Source organism: Gossypium arboreum, chromosome 4, assembly GCF_025698485.1.
Source record: "Gossypium arboreum isolate Shixiya-1 chromosome 4, ASM2569848v2, whole genome shotgun sequence".
Taxonomy (NCBI): domain Eukaryota; kingdom Viridiplantae; phylum Streptophyta; class Magnoliopsida; order Malvales; family Malvaceae; genus Gossypium; species Gossypium arboreum.
The window spans coordinates 93,363,684-93,389,083 of record NC_069073.1 but is presented as its reverse complement, the minus strand read 5'-3'; the positions used below and the strand labels follow the sequence as shown (position 1 = coordinate 93,389,083).

The following is a 25,400-nucleotide window of genomic DNA, read 5'->3' as shown; positions in this document are numbered from 1 at the left end:
TCTTCATCTTGACTAGTAATCGAGTTGAGTTGCTCCCTTGGGTTAGATTCTGTGTTGCTTGGCAAGCTACCTTGTGGTCGTTCAGAAATCAATTTGGCAAGCTGTCCAACCTGAGTTTCGAGCCCTTGGATCGATGCTTGTTGATTCTTAAGTGTTGTCTCAGTATTTTGAAAATGAGTTTCTAACACCGATATAAACTTTGAGAGCATCTCTTCAAGGTTCGGCTTCTTTTCTTGTTGGTAGGGTGGTTGTTGAAAGCTTGGAGGGGGTGGTGGTTTCTGATTTCCTTGGCCTCCCTATGAAAAATTTGGGTGATTCCTCCAACCTGCATTGTAAGTATTGCTATAAGGATTGTTTTGAGATCGAGGATTATTACCCATATAATTTAACTGCTCGTTCTCCATGTTGTGGCCATAAAGTGGGTATTCTAAATTGCTCGATCCACTCCCATTTATTTCGTATTGCATTACTGGGTGAACCTGTGAAGAACTAAGAAAACCATCAAATTTCTTATTCAAGAGTTTTACCTAATTAGAGAGCATGGTGATCAAATCAACATTATAAATGTCAGCTTTTTTCATTGGCTTTGTCCTCATGACTTGCCACTGATAGTTATTCAGTGACATCTCCTCTATAAATTCATAGGCATCTTCAGGTGTTTTATTATTGATGGTTCTGCTAGCAGCTACGTCACCATTTGTCGAGTCGAAGGGTTCAGGCCATTATGAAAAGTTTGAACCTGTAGCCAGAGTGGTAACCCATGGTGAGGGCATCTTCGCAAAAGGACCTTATATCTCTCTCATGCATCGTAGAGTGTCTCTAAATCCATCTGCAGAAAAGAAGAGATGTCATTACGTAATTTAGCCGTTTTAGCTGGCAGAAAATATTTAAGTAAAAATTTTTTGGTCATTTGTTCCCAAGTAGTAATTGACCCTCGTGGTAACGAGTTCAACCACTGTTTAGCTTTATTCCTTAATGAAAAGGGAAACAACTGAAGACGTATGGCATCATTAGAAACACCATTGATTTTAAATGTATCACATAGTTCCAAAAAGTTTGCCAAGTGAGCATTGGGATCTTCGTCCTGCAAACCATCAAACTGAACAAATTGCTATATCATTTGAATTGTGTTAGGTTTTAGTTCAAAAGTATTTGCAGCAACAGCAGGTCTAAAAATGCTCGATTCAGTTCCTGTTAAAGAAGGGTTAGATAATCATACACAGTGCATGGAGCAGGATTTTGATTAACAACAACCACAGGAGGTAGCGAATTTTCTTGGTTCTCATCCATCTCCTTGGTGGTGGTTGAAGTATCTTCCTCTTGCTCTTCTATGTAATGTAAGCTTCGCCTTATTTCTCTTTGGTTTTTACAAACTGTGCGATCGATCTCACTATCAAAAAGCAATGGTCCTTAAGGGTTTCTTCTAGCCATAAACTATAAGAACCTAGCAGAAAAAAAATAAAAAGAATAATTAGTAATAAAAATTGAAAATAAATTTAAATTGCAGTAAAAATAAATGGCTAAAGTAATAAAAATCGAGTGTCCCTAATATCTTAGTTCCCCGGCAACGGCGCTAAATTCGTGACAGGTTTTAAATATTTATAATGAATCGTTCTTGAAACTAACTATCATCACGATGAAGGCAAGTGTACCTATCGAACAGTAGTATAGTTTTAGGAAGACCGAATTGTCGAACCCAAAGGAACTAAAAGTACTAGTAATGACTGTCTTTTTATTATCTAGCCTAAGAATAATGGGGTTTGTTTTAGCTAACTAATTAACTAAACTAAGAAATCACAGAAAATAGAATTGGGGAATTACTTTTGGAAAAACGATTGAATTAAGACAATACCTAAGGAAAAATCCATCTAGATTTCACTTGTTATTTGACTCTGAATCGGACGATTTACTCATTTGACTTGATCCGTAGAAATCCCTAAGTTATATTATTATCTCTCTCGAGACTAACAATGTCTAACCCTAGGTTGAATAACTGAATTCTCTTTCTAATTAACTCCCTAGGGTTGCATTAACTCGATCTATGGATCCCCTTATTAGGTTTCACCCTAATCCGGCAAAATCTTGTCACCCTATCTATAGGCGCGCAACCAACTCCGTTTAATTATGACAAATGTACTCTTAGACAGGGTCTATTCCTCCTTTGAATAAGAGCTTAACTTGAATCAATATCCTGGAATATCAAAACAAGAATTAAGAACACATAATTAAGAACAAGTCAAATATTTACCATACAATTTAGATAATAGTAACAAGATTTGTCTTAGGTTTCATTCCCCTTAGGTATTTAGGGGTTTTAGTTCATAATTAAAAAAGTAAACATCTCATAAGAATAATGAATACAAAACTCCTGAAGGAAAATTGAGGGGAGATCTTCAGTCTTGATGATGAATCTGGCTTCTGAGATGGATTAATCGGCTTTCCTTGAGTAGTTCCCTGCCTCCTCCTTTCTGTGTGTTTTTTCCTCCTCCTCTAAGGTGTATTTATAGGCTTTGGAATGCCTAAGAACCCTCAAAATTGGCCTTTTCTGAATTAGGCTACACTTGGGCTCGGCAGGGACACGCCCGTGTGTGATTGCTTAAGGCCGTGGTCAAGCCTGTTAAATAGGCACGGGCCTGTGGTCCACCTATGTGAGTTGTGCTTCAATTCTGCCAAATTGATACGGCCGTGTGGTCTACTCGTGTGAGGAGGTCTAGGCCGCGTTGATTTTGTACGTTGGCCCATTTTCTCCCTTTTTGGTCCATTTCTCGTTCTTTCCACTCTCCTATGCTCACCTAAGTATAAAACATGAAATTAAGGCATTAGGAGCATCGAATTCACCAATTTTAAGGAAAAATCATCCATAAAATGTGCTAAGCATGGGATAAAAATATGTATGAATTACGATTTATCAATGTTTTGTCTTTGAATTTTTGGATGAATTTGAGTAATTTGAGCTAAATTGTAAAAATATGTTTTTGAAAGACTAAAATGTGAAATAAATGAAATATGTGGGCTTATATGAACACTATAGATATTCGGCCAAGTATGTGAAAAAGGAAATTTTGTGTATTTTTTGATTTTGTGATTTTGTGAATTAGGGACTAAAGTGTTAAAATGTGAAATTGCAAGGGCTAATTTGTAAAATGCCCTAAATATGTGTTTTTGGATTGATTTAAATGAATGTGAGATTGAATAAGTAAAATTTGAATTTATATAGATCAAGAACCAAACAAAACGAAATTAGATTAGGGAAAGTTGAAAGTTGTCGAGTAGTTGAATTCGTCCATTCGAATCCATACAGGTAAGTCGATAAACAAATAAATGTGTTTGAATCGATTTATTTATGATTATATGCTATTGAAATGTAATAAATGACTTTGAAAGATGAATATGTGAAATTGTGAAATCATCGACAGTGTTTCGACATCCGAAAAGCCTCGTACAAACCATAGGAATAGTTAGGATACATATGTCATGACATAGGATCCAATATGTGTTTTTGTGTAAGACCACATCTGGGATGTTGGCATCGATTTGAGATTTACATGTAAGACCATATCTGGGACATCGTCATCTTATTTGATTTCGTGTAAGATTCTGGCTGGGACAGTGGCAATGATATTTTATTACATGTAAAACCACGTCTGGGACGTTGGCATTGTATGAGCTTTCCGAGCTATCCGAGTATCCTTGTTGATTCTGAAAGGTTCAACGAGCATTCAGAGAAATGAATGACTATGAGAACATGTATCAGATTTAGGTACGTTTGAAGTGTATATTGAGAATATGAATGAAAGGTAAGTATATGTATATATGTGGACCTATGAAATATGTATGAGTTATTTGAGAACGAGATATGAATATGTAGTTAAATTATGAACAATTAAGTTATATGAGAATTACGGATATGTGGTTATGTTTTGCCATGAGATACATGAATGAAATGGTTTGGAAATGTTTTATGTGATGAGTTTATTTGTACATGGCTTACTAAACTTTTAAAAGCTTACTTTGTGTCTGTTTGCATTGTTTATTTAGATAGCGAAGCTATTGGGAGCTCGGGAATTGTCGAAGATCATCACCACACTATCAAACTCTATTTTGGTACCTTTTTAAAATGTGAATATTGAAGTTATGGCATGTATAGGCTAGAATTATTTGAATGTGTTTTGTAATATGTATGTCTAGCCATGTGATATGGCTTGGTTGTGGATGAGATTATGAATGAATTTTGGTATATGTTTTGTGTTCAAAAATGGTATGTTTTGATGCACTCTTGAATGACCAACTGAAATGGTCAATTTTGGTAAGTTGTGGTATGTGCATATTTTGGAATTTGGTAATATTTTGGCATGAGAATGAATGAAGTAAATTGAGATTATGAATCATATATTTTGGTGTGATTTTTGGCTTAGGATTTGGCATGATTTGGTGTGGATTACAATCAAAAAATTTATTGATAATGATATTTCATGAATGGTGTATGTTTTGGTTGTGAACTGGTTGAAAATTTGGTACAAAATGTTTTGGTCTGATGCTTGTAGGGATGGTTCAAAATGGGTGCAATTTGGCTTTGCAAATAGCCTATTTTTGTCCACACAAGCAGAGACACAGGCGTGTGTCTCAGCCATGTGCGACACACGGTTATGTTACACAGCCGTCTATCGTTTAGGGTCCCTTATGATTTAAAGTCAGTATACCCTACAGTGTTGACACGGCCTAGACACACGGGCGTGTCTAACGGTAGTATGTGGCACACGGGCTGGCACATGGGTTGCCGTGTGAGGCACACGGCCTGCTCACACGGGCGTGTGACCTTTATAACTTCGAAAAATGTTTAAGTTTTGAAAATTTTTATATGAGATCGGTTTAGTCCCGACCCCTTTCTAAAGCATGTGACCTACGTAAGGTCTTGTTGACCTACGTAAGGGACTCTATAATGATGTATGACTTTGATGCTATGTTGATTATGAAAGGAATGCGACTTGTTCCGATATGTCCGGTAATACCTCTTAACCCTAGTCCGGCGACAGATACGAGTTAGGGTTGTTTCATTCTAAGTTTTCCAAAAATTTCTTGTGCTATCAGTTTAGTCCTGAAAACCACTTCTAATGCATGATTTGGGCCTCATAGGCTCGTATTAGGGACAATGTGATTGATTTTTTTTAATGATTTATATTTGGAAATGGAAATTGTATGTGAAATATATGATTATTTATGAAATAGTTTTGGTAATGCTCCGTAACCCAATTCTGGCGATGGATACGGGTTAAGGGTGTTAAATTAGCTACTGATTTTCTAGTATATTATTGAATTATGTGCTGACCCGAATGTCCCAAATCAGCCGTAAAGTCGAAGAAATCTAACTAGTTTGAATTCGTAAAATAATTTTAAATTTGACGATTGATTTGATCCCATAAGTAGGTAATTGAGGGCTGGTTAAAAGGTAAATTGATTGAATTTACATTGTTTAGGATCATATAAAGGTTTATTAAGGAAAATTGAAAGTTTCACTAGTGTGCCGCGAGAAAGCGAAAAAGAAGGTGTGGGTCCTAAACTTGTAAATTTGTTTAATATTGATAATTTTCATATTATACTTGATAAGTTAGCTTGCTAATTGGATTAACTTAATAGCCAAAATATTAGTTTTGTGAATGGCCAAACCAAGTAAGTTTCGAGCCCTAAAAGATTGAGGTTGGCAAAATTGCTAGTTTGACAATATGAATGTGTGATTGAGATTTTTATGTATAATTGTATTATGTGATATGAGAATGTGTGATTGAATGGCATGAATTATTGAAATATTAAGTTTATGCATGATTTAAATGCATGAGGAATTTTCTATGATGTATATTGAGAAGGTTGCTATTTATGCACAATGAAGTTCGTAAAGTATCTGAAGTTAAATGATATTGATAAATGCCATCATAATGTAATTTGAAAGTGATAATTCTGTTTCCAGTAATTGAAAGTATGTGATTATTAAGGGCATGTTAACCATGTCAAATTAAATTTGAAAAGGATTGAAATATGATTATGTGTGAATTTGTATGACATATTGCATGTGCATTGGGATGGGATTTTGTGGTTGACAGAGTAGTTTCGTGGAGTACCAATGACATATTAAGTCCGTATATATTCATAGTCAGTGCACTGCATTTGGAGTACCTAAGGGATTGGCGATTATATCGCATTATTTGTTATTTGCAGTTTCACTGCATTATTGATTATTGGTGGTTTTACCACATCGAGCTCTGCTCATATACGTTGGAGTTGGCAGATGAGTTTTGGGAAATTCGGGGTGTGTAGCGGATGGTATGGATAGGATCTCACATGTGTATTTTTCATGATCATGTGCATTTGAAATTACTATTGATAATGTTTGATTGTACTATTTGTATCTCTACGAAATTTCTTGTATGAATGCTTAATACTTGCTTGTTTAGTCTTACACTGATCTTGTTAGGCTTACCCCATTACCTCAACTTCTCAGGTAATGATCGAACTTAGGATCAAAATTGGCATGCGGACATATGGTAGACTTTGTACTTCACTTTGTGATATTATTTTAATTTAATTATATTTTTAGGTTATTTTAACATTATTTGTATGATGCCTTTATGACACATTCTATTTGGCCCTTGCGGCATGGTCGATCAAGTATGTCTTTTAACAGCCTGCTTTTTAGTGGTGACGAAATAGTGATTTTGGGACCATAAATTTCTATCGTGTTGACTCGTAAATATTATTTATATAATATTTACGGAGTCATTAGGGTTGTATTAAAATTTGGTTAAGAAATTTTAATGTTTAGATAGATAATTAAAGAAAACAGACTAAATTGTAAAAGGTGCACAACTTAATAATTATTGTAATTAGGTGACTTAATAGATTAATTAATAAAGGAGGGAGGGTTTATAAGGAAATTAACTTTGTTGATAGATAGTGGACAGTGATGGAATTAAAATTTGAAAGAAAATTATGGTAATGGAAACTTTGTAAATAAGTTAAAAATAACTTAAAGCATAATGAAAATTCACAATCTTCTTTTTCATTTCTCTTCTTTGTTGGCTGAAACCTCCATTTTCAAGACTTTGAAGGTTGGTGGCTATTAGGGGGTGCATGTAAGTGAAATTTGCACCCGTTTCTTGTAATTTTTATGTTTTTGAGATCGTTACAACTAGGTCCAACTAACCAGTACCTTCATTTTTGAATCTGTTAAAGTTTTTAGAACTTTCCATTGAGGAATCTTGATTGGTTTTTATAACAATTATATGTTTGAAGCTCTGGTTGTGGTATTTGGTTGTTTTGTGAAATAACTTTTATTAGTTTTTATTTAAGGATTAAATTGTTAAAATGTCAAAATCACATGGTTAATTGGTGAATAAGAAGTGTTTTGTGGACTGTTCAGAAGTGTTGAACATTCAGTTGGTATGCTGAGTTTGTAGAAATGGTTAATTTGATGATTTTCGAGTTAAGGGAGTAAATTACATAAATAGTAAAAGTTAGAGGCAATTGTGTAAATTTTGAAAATAAAAAGGTATAAATAGAATAAATTGGAATATGAAATGTAAACTAATAATTGGGAAATTTTACATTTTAGATCAAGACTCTGTTGATTTACATGGAAAAGGGAAAATTATGGATTAGTACCTAAATTTCTACAACTATTACAATTCAGTCCAGGTAAGTTCGTTCAGTTTGTAATTTAATATCTATATGAATTGTATGATGATATAATATGAAATAGTGGATATTAATTGTTCAATTGATGATGTAAAGTTGTTTGGAAAATGTTAGTGAATTTTGGCCTTGGGTTGGATGAATGTGAGATAGAGTACAACTGAATGATGGCATGTTGTGCGGGGTTGGAGTGGAGATCGATGTGGCGTGCTTTATATGTTTTTCTAGGGTATATTGAAGTTCAGCATTTTTTGTGACCCCTTGTGTTATACTATCATGTTCTGGCGTGTTTTAAGGGAAGATGTATAGTCTACGAGCTAGGCACTTAGTAAATAGGTGTGTTATCGGTTGGATTAGCTTTTATGAGTGTTTGGCATGTTATTGGTTGGATTACCACTTATGAGCGTTTGGCGTGTTTCGGTTGGCCTACTTGTGTGCTCGTATCTGTAAGTTGTTCAACAGGTCATAATTATTATATTAATAACTTGTTTAATTACTTTGAATGGCATGATATGTACTTGATTTCTTGAATTGACTCCGTTGTAGACTTATACGTTTTCTGGAAATTATTATTTGAGCATTGAATTGAATTGTGTGATTCGTTAGTTTGCAATTGTGGATGATAGGAAATCTTAGTTGTTGAATTATAATTGATTAAATCGTTATATTTACTTCGGTAAGATTTATTGTTTTAGTTTGTTGAACTTACTAAGCTTCAAACAACTTACTTGTGTCACACGGCTAGTCACACGCCCGTGCTCGAAACTGAATTTCAACTTGGACGCGGACCAACTGATCGCACCAAAAGTCATATTTAGTTTGATTTCAACCTCTGTCGGCCCAAAGCCAAATTAATGTTACTTGCATTTTCTTGTAGATAACTTTTTGTGGATGAAAGACCGGATCAACACTCAAGTCACACTATCAATCCAATTTCGGTAGTTTTTGAATGTTTATTTTGGATTATATGGCATGTAATAGGTTGTTATTGTAACACCCTAAAATCAGCCTAGGAGTTTAGACTGAATCCTGGATGTTACATTGATCACCTAAGTGATCGTAGGTAAATTTTACAAAACAAGTTATCACATTGTCACCTCGAACCGAAACATTAAATTGTTCAAAATCCAGTTAGTAGAATTACAGTTAAATTTATAACCAGAATTAAATAGCCGAATAAAAGTTTAAATGGAACTTGTACCAAAACTTTATAAAACTTTACAATTCAAAAACCGAATAGGAATGTTATTTTATTTCTAACCGTGTTTGTCCGAGACTTCCACATACTGAGTCCAGCGTCAGGATTCCGAAAGGTACCTGAAAGAGGAAACACTAAGGGGTGAGCTACACGAGCTCAGTGTGAGTTCGAAACGAGTCTAAGAATAGAACCACAAAATTTAATTCAACAGTGCAACAGACTTACAAATATTCATAGAGTCAGAAAGAAAACTTGGAACTAATGTCCCAATAGAACATAACACTCAAACACACCAAATCACACACATAAGGTCGGAAAACATTCAGATAGTCTAGCATCCAAAACACACAAACAAATGCATATGAAATGTAGTCAAGTGATAAAACCTACCCATCTAGCCAACACACCTCTTCGTCCCCCGATCATACCCCATAAAAGCTGTTTAAGCTCATCCAACCGAAACACACCACGTAGGACCTTGTAGGCCCATCCAACCCTATAGACCATTTATGTGGACTAAGCCACTCAAATATTAATATGCAACCGAGCTAGCGTATGTGTAGTACAGTGCAATACGGTAATCCACTGTATAGACACGTTGCAGTTTTAACTGCCAGACCAGATAATAGTATGCAGCAAAGCTGACACACAGCAGTACAGTGCGATAAATCACTGTGTGAGTAAATTGTAGTAGAACTACCAGATTAGATCAGAATCAGACTCCTTTCTCTTCGCAATCCCACCCAAAGCTTTACTTTATGCAAGTGTATGTATGCACTCAATCTCACAGAACAATGACACATTAACAGACAATCAGACAAAATAGATATGGGTACACGCCCACCCAGTTAACCATGTTCAGAGTCATACATCTCACACAAAAATTACAATTAACACCTAAGTCGCAGCCCAAATTGGAGTCTTAACTACCTTACTAAAACTTAACCAAGGGTTGAAACACACAGACACAATTTCAGATAAGAAACACACACAAAACCATATTAAGTGCCTTAGAACCACACGCTCATGTACTTTGGCCGTGTGGAAATGCCTAGGCCGTGTGGGAGGTCAAAAGCTTGTGTGAAGAGGGGCACACAGCGTGTGGCTGAGGCACATGCCCGTGTGAAGAGAAGCATATCGTCGTGTGGCTGAGGCACATACCCGTGTGAAGAGAGGTACACACCGTGTGACTGAGGCATACGCCCGTGTGGATTAGGGACATGGCCGTGGGAATAGGCTGTGTAACTCTCTATCTATTAGTACTAAAGTAAAGTATAGGGAAGACACAGCCGTGTGAGGGTCTCACACGCCCGTAGGCCCACTAGACACTACTGTGTGTCCGAAACACACGCCCGTGTGGGATCCCTAATCCCCAAATTAGCTACACGACTGTGTGGCACCAAATCACTCAAACCCTAATCCCTAAACACATACGCCTGTGTGCCCGGGGGGCACAGCCATGTGAAGATCGACAAAAATCCCCAAATCCGCCATACGGCTGTGTGGCGCCCAAATTAGCCCGAAAACCCCAATTTCTAAAAGCACATAGTTGTGTTCATCGACACACGCCCGTGTGGTCATGAAACCACCCTAAAATAGCCCTAAAAAACATACTTTCAACCACAAAGCACTCCCCAACCCTTGATAGTTTGAAAACATACCAAATTATACAAATTCTAAGCATAATACAATGATACAACATCAGAATTAAAAGGTTTACAAACACTCACACACACATTGTCGACTTTTCATAAAGTCAAAAAAAACTTGCAAATAAAACAAAAGAAGATACGAAATCCATACATGTTTTGTGATAGCAAACATTCAGATGCCAACCCAATGACTAGGAAATTGGAGCTTCTTGAAAACCACCACACCACCACTTTTCCAAAAAGAAGAACCAAAAGAAAGAAATGAAAAAAAAACAAAAAGAAAAACGTCTAGCCATCCAAAAGTAAAGGCCAAAATAAAAATAAATAATTATAAATATTAACTAAAAACAAAACAAAATTAAAAGGTCTCTCCAAAATGCGCAACCAAAGGCTCGAACCCAGAACCTTGAGGTATGCTAACACTCACTAAACCACCAGACCAGCAGACCATTCTAACACTTAAACACGCGACTAAACATAATAGCACACCCTTCTTTGTGACCTTAACCACAAAACCCTAACAATTTCTAACCCTAAAATTTAAGGTGTTATAGTTATGTCAATGACGTTTGATATGTATAAATAAATCATGTAACCAATTTATCTTTTGATCTATGTTGTCTTGTAATGTGATGATAGCTACATGGTTGCTAGGTTGGAGGTGAATATAGTTCATTTTGTGAAGTTATGAATAAGTTTTTGGTAAACTTGAAGTTTAAGGTTCATTTTGGTGTACACGACTTGAGACACGGGTTGCCACAAGACCGTATGTAACAAGTCAGTGAGTCATACAGTTTGGCACACGATCTGTAACACTGTCATGTGTAACAAGACAATGAGCCACACAGTCTGCAACACAACTATGTGTAACAAGTCAGTGAGTTACACGGTTAAGATACGGTCTGGGACACGGCTGTGTGTCCCAACTTCGAATACTCACACGGCCTGGGCTATGTCACATAGCCTAGCCACATGGCCGTGAGTCCCCTGTTTTTAACATTTTTCATATTTTTCCTAAAAATTCTTTATTTGTTTCATATTAGTCCCTAAGGGTCTTAGATTATTTCTTTAGTTCTTTAAGCTTCATTAAAGCCTCATAAATGTAAGTTATTAATGTAATTTCATTATTTTATGGTATTTGAGAAATTATATTGAAATGATTAGGATTCTACCTGTTTATTTTTGTTAAGTTGTTGTAGCATTCCCGTAACCTTATTCTGGTGATAGATACGAGTTAGGGGTATGACATGTTTGGTAAGTTATGTGTATCCATCTTTATGGTAAGTTATGGGCTTCTGTAATCAGTTTGGTAGATGTAGGTAATTGTTATGCTCTAGGTTAAAAGCTTAGTAAGATTTGTGAAATAATTGAATAAGTTTTTGGAAAGAACTATGTAGTTATATGATAGTAAAGGTATTAGCTATGATGACCTGACAATGTTAGATATGGTTATATTTTTAGTTTTGAAAGATCTAAGAAATTGTTAATTTGGGGTCATCTGTGTTATGAAATGATTGAATCAGAGTTAGTTGGAATCTATCATATTAGGGTTATAATTGGATTAAAATGATATTTTTTAAAATCATATTAAGTGTGAGTTATGGGTATTCTGAGTATCTATGGTTCTCAATGCAATTAATGTGGAATTCTTCTGAACGATGAATGTAGTGCATTGTATGTGTCTGTATAATATTGAATCAAGATATGTCTTGAGTGTAAGTTTGCTGGTTTTTAGTTCTGTGAAAGTATTCGCCAAACGTATGTGTATCCACCTGTCGCGAATGTCTGTGGATAACTGTTTGAAATAAGTATATGTGTTAAAGTATGAGTAGTTGGAGGTGGGCTTTGAGGATATGTTCTGTTGAGGAGTAAATACATGATAAAGAGATTTGTGAAATGTCTAAAAAGATATTTAGTTAGATAAATAAGGATAATATGGGTATTATAATAGCATGGTAGCTGATGGGTAAGGGTATGCTAGTACTGTAGCGACATCTACCGAAATAAATAATTCAGAAGAATGGTTGACGCACAAAAGACCTTACAAGAAAATAAAGTATCCGTTAAGGTAATTCTATGTATATTGTTGTTTCAGGTTTTTAGCGTGGGTTTGTGCCAAGAGGGACAATGCTAAGAGTATGCTGAGGTAGAGGTTGAGAGGGTTTTATGCATACAGTTGAAGGATGGCTTAGTCTAGGATTGCGCCTTTTGTGCCTATCTTTAGTAAACTAGTATATTGTAAAGATCTATATCAAGTTTGTTATAACAAGTTATTTTATAATACTTCATTTGTTTTCAGATGATAAGTTATTCAGTAAGGTGTTAAATAAAATAATTTGAGAAATGAGAAATTGTTAATTATTTGATAAATTGTTAACTAATGGGTGTAGTAACACCCGAAACATGGACAAGGTGAACCGGGTCAGTTGGGGATGTTACAATTTGGTATCAGAGCCCAATTTAGTCAATCCTCTGGTGAATAAGTTAAACTTATATTTTTGTGAAGGATATCTGTATTAAGAGTTAGTAAAGTACTTTTGTGATATGTAAAAAAGTGGGAAGTAAAGAAAAGATTCATTGATAAAGTCTGGCAACTGTTATATTGATATGGAATAAGAAAGTACAAAACAAAATAAAAAGACATCTCAGTTCCCTCCTTTAGATTGATGATCAACAGGTTTAGCAAAAACCCCTTCTATTTGTTCTACAGCCTCTGGAGCTTTCTTTAAGTCAAGTGAATCTTCAAAATTCTCTTCATCATCTTTGTTTCAAGCGTATTGGTGACTAAGAAACCGATCATTTGTTTCCACTTTGTTTGAACGACTTTCCAATCTTTGCCTTCAGGATGGTAGATAGTGAAGCTCAGAAAATTAGTAGAGATATCCTTAAAGAAATTGAAGTCTACCTCACTTAGATTCATTGGGTTAGAAGCCACTTGAGTATGAAGAACCAAATCGGATCTTAACTCAAGCAAAGCTTCAGTCAAGTTTTTGGTGGTATCTTCTTGGTATTTTCTAAAGGCTTTTTCACTAGACTGACGTAGACCATCTAGCTCAGCTTTTTGGCTAGCTCTTGAGTTTAAGCTACTCTTTTAATGAGGACTCACTCTTCTCTAGAAATGTGACTCTCTTTTCCAATTGGTTGCATTCAGTCTAAGTATCTTTGGATTTTTCCCTCCAAGCCATGATATAAGAATCGAGTCGTTAAATTTTACAATTATAAATCTACTCATTCCTACATAGTCCATCTATAGTTTGATTAGCAGCTTTGACTGTCTCTTCTGAGTTGGTAGTGTTGGTTTTATGGTAGTTACTAGTTTCTTGGAGAAGCCCACTCCATAGACTATATTCTACAGGTAGGGCTTGTGCAGACTCAGTCCTTACAAGAGAAGAGATGATTCTAGTTTTGAAACAAGAAAAGATTGGAGAGATTCTTTTAGTTGGAAGGGTATCATGCTATTTTGACTCTGAAAGATAGAACATAGAGAATACAATGACGCCCTTGATGTATATAAGTTGCACCATGGAAAAAATTCATTTGCTTTTATAGAAGAGGATGGTTGGGGTTGAAAACTGAAAGGAACTTCTAGTAGATTTGATGTTAACATTTCCGTTAAGCACTCATCCAAAGGAGGATCAACATTCTGAACATGGGATTCTGTAGAATGGACAGGCTCTATTAGGACTACTGGTACTGCAAGAAGTGCTGGAATTGGTGGAGAGGAAATTTGTGGTGTGGGTAACCCCTTTCTAAGTCTACAACCCTTTAGTTGAGGGATTTCACTCTTGCCAGTAGCTTAAGTACCCTCACTAACTTTAGGTCTCTTCTGATTTTTCTTTATTGAGACTTTCTTTGATGGGGCAGAAACAACTCTCTCTTTTGCATGAACCTTTCCCAAAATAGTAGTAATGTCCATATCTGGTGATTAATCTAGTGTAGTGTGAGAGATTGTGGATGATCCTACACCATCAATAGAAGAATTAATAAGAAGAAAGAATACTTGGAGGTGTAATAATCTATTTGTGAGATCGAATACAAACTTCATAGAAAAAGAAAAGAGGTTCCCTTTTATGCCTAGTCAAACTTGTGCCAAAGTGATTGTGGCATTAAAGGGCCAACCTCAGAAGTTGAAGGCATACTAAAGTTGTTTAACCAATTAATGGGATCATTTACTTGTCGACTATTTCGGCTTTTTTTCTGTAAATAGTATTGGAAGACATTCCTAATAGTCATAACTTGTCCCAATTCAAGTGTACGACACCTCTGTAGCCTCTTATATTACTTTAACGCCACTTCTGAATCAACATATTAGTAATGAGCACAAACAAATTCTCGTAGAAGTGACCAACATGTGTGAAAACCAAACCCATTTTCAATCTTATAGATAACACGTAAGAATTTGTCTTTCTTTAAGTGCAAGTTTGAGATATTTTTCTATATGATGGGCTCACAACCTTGACGAATACTAAAATGGGCATTTTCAATAGAAGTTTCTTGTTTCTTAATTTTCAAATGATAAAACTTTTGGAAAATAGAAAGAAGGGGTGGTTCATTGTGCATTCAGCAACCAATGAAATAGGCCACCAAAGTCCACCAAGACAAGGCTAATATTTGTCCTGGTGCAATGCCATACTTAGTTAGTACGAAGCAAAAGAATGGGTGTAGAAGTAAATGAAATCAAGCCTCCAATAGAACATAATTTTTCCAAAATATGGGTTTTGGATCACATTAAATAATGTGACTAATAATTAGACCAAATGTGATATTATAGATTAAGGAAGATGAGGATTGGACCTAGGTCGGGTGAAAAAAAGAAAATTGACGGTCAAGTTCCTTTTTACTATTTTGGTCCCGAGGTAGGTTCTTATGGTAATAATAATGCAATATCATGCTTGAATTGTAATTATATATTATTATGGCATAAAATATATGATTTAATATATTAGAAGAATTTATGGATGATGAATATGATGTGGAAAATGTGATGAATGTTAAATTACTATTACATGAGTTGTGTGAATTGCAACACGGTTGTACTCGATGAGATTTCGACAAGTAAGTTCATGTGATTAAATAAGCATGATATTCATGTTATTGCTGTTACACTTGAAATCTATTTTGCTATGGTTGTATTGATTTATATGTTAATGATATTGTGTATGGGAACGTGATGTACCCATGAAGTAATCGATAGCTCAAATGTTGATAACATGTGATTGGATGATTGAATATAATGGAAATTTGATGAAACATGATATTTCTTTAGAACAAGTAAGTTTGTATGTAAATAATATATCGATTCTTTTTTTATGTTATTATCTTTTGTTATTATATGAGATGTAGCTGCCTATAGAATGATCATTTGATGTAAATTACGAATCAAAATTGACTGAGAATGAATTAGTAAAAAGTTGAAAAGTGAAGAATTTCCCGGTTGGACCTTCGGAATAGAAAAGATACAAATGATCCGTTGTGAGAACACATGTGTAGTACTATGTGTAGGCTACTATGTGTTTAAGATGGTTTTAGGTCACATGTGTAGTACTAAGTGCAGGCTACTACGTATACCAGGTTGTTAGGTCGCATGTGTAGTACTAAGTGCAGGCTACTATGCGTACCCGATAGCTTCGATCACGTGTGTAGTACTAAGTGCAGGCTATTACGTGTACCAGATTATTAGGTCGAATGTGTAGTACTAAGTGCAGGCTACTATGCATACCAAAGAGCTTTGGTTACAAGGGTGGTAATATGTACAGGCCACGGGGTATCTGTTATTATTCTGATGAGTTCAACGTGAAATATACTAAGTGAAAATACATATGAACATGAATATGTAATAAATAAGTGAAGGTTCGTGTGTGTAAACTTATGAGCAACGTGCTCGATATGTGATCGAACTTTGGTAAGATTGATATGGAGTAAGTGTTATAATGAATGTTACTACAAAGAAAACATGAAAGAGTGAAATTTAGTAATAAAATAGTTTTGGACAGCAGCAGTTGTGTGACTTTGAAAAATCACCAAAAATGGTGGAAATCTAATTATAAGTTGAATAAGATATGAAATAAAATCTTATTGAGTCTATTTTCATATAAACGAAATGGTGTAAGTAAAAGAATTTCATATTATGATATATTTGAATTTTTGTGATCCAGAGTCAGAATGAATTCAGAATCCCCTGTTCTGATTTGGAAAAATCATTAAAAATTGTAAAAAAGTAATTATGGGTTATAATTTATATTCTTAAAATCCTATGATTATATTTTCAAAAGAAACAAACGAGAATATTATCCAAATCTTGTACGAAGAGATAATTAATTTTTAGTGCATAGGGGTCGGAACTGACTAATAGCGAAATAAGGGAGACTTTTAATAATAAATTGTACTTATTGGCAAGACCTAAAATTATGAAAATTTTATGGTAAGAATATATGTGAGTCTAGTTTCCGGGAAAATTAATGGATCTTAATTTGAAGTTCTGTAGCTCCAGATATAAATAATTTAATCACTGCGACTCGAGAAAATAGCTTGACTGGGCCTTGAATAAATAGAAAGAATTTGAAAATAGCATGTTAATACATTGCTTATTATTTTTCATGCGAGCTTACTAAGCGTAAAGCTTACTCCCTCCTTTCCATTACTTAGTGTTCTCAAGTCGGCTCAGGGTTGGAGATCATCAGAGGTAGCATCACACTATCAAGCCAATACCTTTGGAGTATTTATACATAAGTTAGAAATATCAAGTGAGTGGCATGTATAGGGACCTAGTTTTATAACATGTGCTATTATAATTTGGCCAAATGTATTGGTCTATATTGAGCTATTGATTACGACTTGTAAATCTAGCTATTCATGTTGTGTCTAATAATTGTGATGTGAATATGCCTGTTTGTCATGCATGGTTGGTAATATGTCATGTGTGTTGAATGCATGTTTTATGACCAATCGAGGTGGTCATGACCATGAATTAAATATGTAATGTAGAAATAAAACGATAATGCCTTGAACATGGACGTTTGATGGATAGTTTGGTAACCATGGTACAATGGTATAAAGTGAGAAATAGTAATAATGTTAAATTAAATATGGAATTGGTGTAGAATGCCTTAGTCAAGCATATTGTTTTATGCATGTGAAATGTGGACACTATATAAAGTTATGACTTGGCTAGAAGGTTATGCTTGATGATATGTTGGAATTAAATAGACATGAAGATAACTATGGTATAAAGGTATAAGTGGTAAGGTATTTGATAAAGCCAAATGAATAAGATATGGTGTGTCTAGACTTGATTTAATGTGAGAATGTGTAACACATGTATGTTGATAAGTAAATGAAATGTCTGCATCATAATTGAGGATGTTGAATGCTTCTGGATCCATGTTTGTGTATGTGCATGTAAAGGGTGACAAAAAGGATTGGAAAATAGCCTATGTGCTGGCCACACAGGCAGAGACACGACCATATGTCTCAGTCGTATGGAAGACAAGGTCTAGCACACGGGCGTGTGACTTGGCTGTGTGACCCTTATTTGTTTGCTGACGTCATAAACAGAGAGTTACACGGGCTGAGGACACGGGCGTGTCTAGAGCCACACGGGCGTGTGAGACCACACATCCTACCCACACGGGTACGTGACTCTCCAAAACGTGAAAAACTTTCTAAGTGATGTAAAACTTTCGGAGGTTCACGATTTAGTCCCGAACCCCTTCTAAAGTATGTGTAACGCCCCAAACTTTTTGGGAATTCTGAAAAAGTTTGTAAAATTAAAAATTCTGTGTTCTACTTGTTAAGTGTAGGTTTAATTGTGATAGTGGGCCTCTAGAAGGCCCAAGCTTAGATAACCCGATAGTTTTAATTAATTTTAATTCCATAAGAGAAAGGGTTACAGTAAATTGGGCTTTGAGGAATTAATTGTGTAAAATAGATCACAAGGAAGCAAGTGGTGAAGTGGCATGTGGCGCCACAGGGAAGGCTATAAGTGGCGTGTGGAAGCTAGGAGGACCTGTGTTCAAGTCACATTGATAGCAAAACAAGGGATTAATTTTTATGAACAGAAAAAGGTAGGTAATGGAAATGAAGTGAAAGATGTTAACAAGAGTTTGAGTTGCTCAGGAGATGGAGCAAGGAGGGGATAAGGGAGAGAAATTAGGAGCTGATTAGGGAGAGATGTGTTGGCTGAATGTTGGACTCTTAAAGAGCAAGAGGTGGCCGGCCAAGGGATTCTTTAAGGGGGCAAAAATTCGGCTAGGTTAAGGAGCTAGTATAAATTCGGCACTTAGGGTAGTTGGTGTCGTTTCCTGACTTTTCTCCTCATCTTTTCTTTTCTCCTCTCCTCATCAACCTTTTTCTTCATCTCCTTTCCTCCATTGCCGAACCTTCCTACCATCTTGTTCATCTCTATTTTTCCCTTCAACCGTTTCAAAACCTTCATAGCCTTTGGCCATAAAAAGCCGAAATCCTGAAAGCTTGATTCTTTTTGTGCCGATTTCTTATAACCAAAACCACATCTCTTCTCTTCATCATTTGTGGCCGATTCACCAACCCTCTAAAACCTCAAGTTTTGACAACAAGACCATAGCAAAACCCTCTCATTTTACCTTTCTAAACACAAGTTGCAAAAAGCCGAAAACCCCACATTAAAAGGGACTTGGCCGAATACTGAAGTCACTGAAAGATCGACTTTTATTATCATATGAGGGCTTAGATCTACATCGGGATCGAGTGGGAAACTCATTGGAATCAGTCACTAAGGAACCGGTGGTAAGTCTTCTCCAAAACTTAGTCTTCTTACATATTTTAGGAAAAGCCGAAATCCCTAAAAGTTAGGGAGGTTGTCGATTTGGACTTGTAACCGTGAAGGGGTCGTAATAACTATTTTGTTTTGGTAATAGCGTGATTTAGAGGCAGTTGATCAAGGGCTCGGACAGGTGGAACGATCGGATCTTTGGAGTTAACCATCTTTCGGCAGTAAGGTAAGAGCAATAAGGGTTTTAGGCATGTTTGGCCGAATGTGGTAGGGGACTATATACTCAATCTTATTTCGATATTTGGAGTAATATTAAGTGATTCAATTGTAGGCAGTTCATGTATAGATCTCGTCGAGGAAATCCCAAAACAGGTGTGTAACTGACACCCTCTCATAGGCTAGATCGGCAAAAGTCGAAAAGCCAAAATGCCGAAAAGCCGGTATTTTGGGCACTTGCGAGTGTGCGAATGCTCGTAAGACGTATGGGTAATTATTACTGGTAATCAAAAGTGATAAAACTTCAGTACGTGCGATTTCGTGCGTTTTGATATTTTGGGCTTAATGGGCCAAAACTGGGTCAATGGGCCAACGGGCCCAATTCGGTAAGAACACTCGGTAAGAGTTTCTGGCTAAACGTAATGGCTACGATATGCATGAAAACCTTAGAAATAGTTAGATGTACTAGAATACCCCTATGTATGCAAAATTACCATTATACCCCTATGTATGCAAAATTACCATCATACCCCTATGTATGCAAAATGACCTTTATACCCCTAGAGTTAATTTTGTCTGAAAAGCATGATGAATTAAATCTGTATGATGTATGCCACGAATGTATATCTGTTGTATAGGGACATGGGTTATATTATGGAGGAAGCGTCCTGGTGGCTATGCCACAAATTATCTATTCTGGTGGCCCTGTGTAACACCCCGAACCCGAGACCATCGCCGGTGTCGGACACGAGGGGTTAGCAAGCCAAGTTCACTTGTTTTGCCCATCCATTGGACATTTCTAGTCAGGCTGGAAAAACTGCGTCACTGTCACCTTAAAAATCATATCTCGAGTTTAAAAAACTCGGAAACTGGTTTCGTAAATTTTCCCTGAATTTAGACTCATATATCCATCCATGGATTTATTTCTAGAATTTTTGGTCGGGCCAATTGGTACAGTTTATTAGTTAAAGTCACCCATGTTACAGGGATCGACTGCTCTGACCTTCGCGCGGTATAACTTGAATATCTCTATGTACAGGGCTTTAATGCTGGTGACGTTTGTTTCTAATGAAACTAGACTCAAAATGGAATCTGTACATGTAAGGTATGTCTCCTAATTCTTTTTGTATAATTTATAGTGAATTTTTAAAGTTGCGACAGGGAACCCAGAAACCATTCTGGCCCTGTCTCACAATAGCTTTAATATCTCTTAACCTGTAACTCCTATGACCATTTCGTTTCTTCCATAAGAAAGTAGACTCATCAAGGTTCATTTACATAGCTTATTCACTATTTAACTCCACTCCTATGAATTTTGGTTATTTTTCACATTCACGCCACTGCAGCTGGCAGCATCTGTTTTTAAGGTAGGGCTTACCTATTTGGTAGTCTCCATGAATCAACTAGTCTTGCCATACATAGGTTCATATATGATCATTTTAACCATGCCAATGGCTGATCATATGACCAACATTCCCATTTCCAAGCCATAGCCACATCATGACACCAAATATATATATATACAAACCACAATTAGTCTAAGTTCATGCTTCCCTTTTCGAGCCATTTTCGCATGGCCGTACACACTTACATTACAACATATTTAACAAACAAGAGGTAGTCCTATACATGCCATCTCAAGTTCAACCAAAAATTTATACCAAAATGGAGGCTATATAGTGTGGATGACTTCGACTTCAACGATCCCAAATCCGATTGCTTCGAGCGAAATCTAAAAAAAAATGAGAGCCAAAGCAACGGGGTAAGCATTTTTATGCTTAGTAAGTCTCAAGGAATATAATCAACTCTAATTACAGCAATACATTCACATAGCCAAATGCATCATTTCATTTATACACATTCTTACTTCACACTTCATCATTATATAATTTCACAAAGTATCAATCAATTCAATAACTGAAATTCATTAGTCGATTGAGCGAATGTTGCTCAAACATGTCGACTTTCCAATGCACATATAACGTACCTTATCCTTTGGGCTTTTCGAGTGTACTTGATTGAATTCATTACAGCAACCAACACTCACCTCCAGCCCAAGATTCTTGAATATAACCGGATATAATCACGTGCACAAATGCCTTGGGTCTTAGCCCGGATAGAATAACTTCGCACGAATGCCTTGGTCTTAGCCGGATATAGCCACTAGCACAATTTGCCTTGGTCTTAACCGGATATAATTTCAACATAATTGTCTTGAGGCTTAGCCCGGATATCATTCAATTTCTCATGCACACATACATCAATAATCATTGGACATACATATTTCATTTTCGTTACTAAGGCTCAAACACAATTATAATCATTAGCATATTCGCCTTGAACTTAGCCCGTGGAATTCAAATACTCATACACACATAATCAATAATCATACACATCCATATTTCATCTCACATAATTCAAGTAAGGTCACTTCTTGAGGACTTACCTCGGATGTTGTCGAGCGGCTTTTTCGGCTATTCGATCACCTTTTCCTTCCCTTGTCCAATTGTGGCCCTCTTAGCTCTTGAGCTAATTCAAACAAATTCAATTTATTAAAACCTCATTGTGCTTGCTTATGGCGAATATGACAAGGATTTTAAATGGTCATATGGCCACTCTTTAGCTTGAATACACAATGGTCATGCACATTTTATACTACATCAAGCAATTCAATACAATTTATTTGAGCATCAAGGAAATGCTAAGGCCTTCAATAGGCTACCCAAGGCCGAATATTCATGTACATGTTGAGGTCAATTTTGCACTTAATACCTCACAAAAACAGCATGCAATTTACTAATTAATGCTTTGCACATTGTGGCCCAAAACTTATAATATAGCATCAAGCACTTATATGTGTGCTAGGTCAATTGTGCTTGCAATTTCACAAGCATTCTTCCACATTTTCTTCTTTAAACCAATATATTCATCACTTAGTTCATAACCAAACATAATGTGCAATCATATATATGCATATATGAGCATGGCGAATTTTCAAGGTGTCCATAGCCATCCAAAACACAAATTTTAACTAACATGCAAGAAGCATGAATCATGCTCAAGAATGCATCATGGCGAATATGACAATCATGCTCCTTTTCAACTTCAATCATGATAAAACAAAGAGAAAACTCAAAGTCTTACTCAAGAGTAGGCAATCCATCTTTGCATGCATCATCATCAAGCTTCACACTTAGCATGCAATGGCTTTATCACTATAACAACTTTGGCCAAATACCATTTCCATGGCATAACAAAGATTTGAGCCATGGCTAACATACACATCAAGTTAGCAACCAAAACATGCATGAAACTCCCAACACAACCTCATACATACCTTAATCTTGATGCAAATTTAGCCAAATCACCTTCTAGATCTCTTCTAAACAAAGGAAATGAAGCAAAATCCTTCTTCCTCTTAGTATTTTCGCCAAAAGGGAGAGAGCAAGCATGAACAAATTTTTTGTTTTTCTCTTCTTGGTTGCACGGCAATGGGGTATGCTACTCTCTCATACACATTTTTTTTCATTCTTTTCTTACCCATGCTTATTTGTTTACTATTTCTCCCTAATGCCCAACAAAACATGTTTCATGACATGTTTAACCCATATCTCTTTGTCATGGCGGCCATTACTTGTAAAAGGGGAATTTGACATGCAAGTCCATTATTTTGCATGCATGCTTTAATTAGTCATCACCCTTTCCCTATCGTATTTTCAAAGTTCACTACTAAGTCCTTTCTAGTGGAATTCACCTTTATAACACTAAATCAATCATCAAAAAAATGTCATACATGAATACACGCATATTATAGGCATCGAAATAAATTTTAAATTATTGTTATGCCTCGGTTTTGTGGTCCCGAAACCACATTCCGGCTAGGGTCTATTTTGGGCTGTCACAACTCTCCCCCTCTTAAGAAATTTTCGTCCCCGAAAATCTTACCGGTAAATAGGTTTGGATATCGCTCTTTCATAGAGTTCTCGGTCTCCCATGTAGCTTCTTCTATCCCGTGCTTGAGCCATAACACTTTCACTAGCGGAACCCGCTTGTTTCATAACTCTTTCACCTCTCGTGATAGGATACGAATCGGTTCTTCCTCATAACTCATATTAGCTTGAATTTCAATTTCGATGGACTAATCACGTGCGATGGATCGGATCTATAGCGTCGAAGCATCAAACGTGAAAGACATCGTGAACCTTTTGAGTTCGGGGGCAAAATCAAGCGATATGCCACCGGACCGACTTCGCTCGATATCTCATATGGCCCAATGAACCTCGGGCTCAACTTACCCTTACGGTAGAACTCGAGTATCTTTTTCCAAGGCGATACCTTGAGAAACACTTTATCACCCACGATACTCGATATCCTTACGCTCAGATCCGCGTCGACTTTACGACGATCCGAGGCTATCTTCGACTTTCACGGATTACTTTCACTTTCGCTCAGCATCCCTAATCAAATCCACCCGAAAATCTTGCTTTCACCGAGCTCGGTCAAAACAATGGTGTACGGCATTTACGACCGCACAAGGCCTCGTAGGGTGCCATCTTAATACTTGATTGAAAGTTTGTTGTTGTGGCGAATTCAATCAACGGCAAATACCGTTCCCATGAACCACTAAACTCGAGGACGCAACATCTTAACATATCCTCAAGTATCTGAATTATCCGCCGGATTGACCATCGGTTTGGGGGTGAAAGGCGGTGCTGAAATGCAACTTGGTACCCAAAGCTTCTTGCAACTTTTTCCAAAATCGCGAGGTAAATCTCGGATCTCTATCCGACACGATGGAAATAGGCACCCGTGTAATCTCACAACCGAGAAACGTACAATTCGCTAGTTTGTCCATTGAAAAATCAGACGTCACGGGATAAAGTGGGCCGACTTAGTCAATCGATCTACCACGGCCCAAACCGCATCCTTCTTACTTGCGACAATGGCGGTCCGGATACAAAGTCCATTGTGACTCGATCCCATTTCCACTCGGGTATCGTGATTGGTGAAGTAATCTGAAGGCACCGATGTTCCGCTTTCACTTGTTGACATATTAAACATCTCAAACAAAGTCGAGATGTCTCGCTTCATACCATGCCACCAAAACCGACGTTTCAAATCATTGTACATCTTCGTACTCCCCGGGTGGATTGCCATTCGGCTACAATGGGCTTCATTCAAAATTATCGAAATGAGTTTTGAATTCTTTGGGACACACAGACGACCTTTGAACCTCAAACAATCGTCATCGTCGATTTGAAACTCCGAGTCCTTGTTCGGAACACACGCAGCCCGTTTTGCAACCAACTCGTCGTCGACTTTCTGAGCTTCTCAAATTTGGTGTGTCAATAATGGTTTGGCTTTCAATTTAGCCACTAACACACTGTCGGATCGGACAGACAAGTGCACATTCATCGCTCGTAAAGTGAATAACGATTTACGACTCAAGGCATCCGCAACCACATTCGCCTTTCCCGGTGATAGTCAATGATCACTCATAATCCTTTAACACTCGAGCCAACGTCTTTGTCGCAGATTTAAGTCTCTTTGGGTCATCAAATATTTGAGACTTTTGTGATCCGAGTATACATGGCACCTTTCACCAAATAAGTAATGTCGCCAAATCTTTAAGGCGAATACGATGGCGCCAACTCGAGATCATGAGTCGGATAATTTTTCTCATGTGGCTTTAATTGCCTCGACGCGCAGGCCACAACTCGACCTTCTTGCATTAATACGCAACCTAACCCAAGTAGAGAGGCGTCGCTATAGATGACAAACTCCTTGCTTGGACTCGGGTTGCACTAGAATTGGGGCTTCATCAAATAAGTTTTCGATTGATCGAAACTTTTTGGCATTTCTCCATCCATTCGAACTTAACGTCCTTTTGGAGTAAGCCGTC

General features: G+C 36.7%; 1 non-coding gene across 1 annotated transcript; it reads left to right on the top strand.

The window, feature by feature from the left end:
* The first annotated feature begins 755 nt into the window (after nt 1–755).
* On the top strand, nt 756–862 carry LOC128291945 (small nucleolar RNA R71). The gene has a single exon (XR_008281929.1). It is a non-coding gene; the product is annotated as a small nucleolar RNA R71 (small nucleolar RNA).
* The last annotated feature ends 24,538 nt before the right edge of the window (nt 863–25,400 follow it).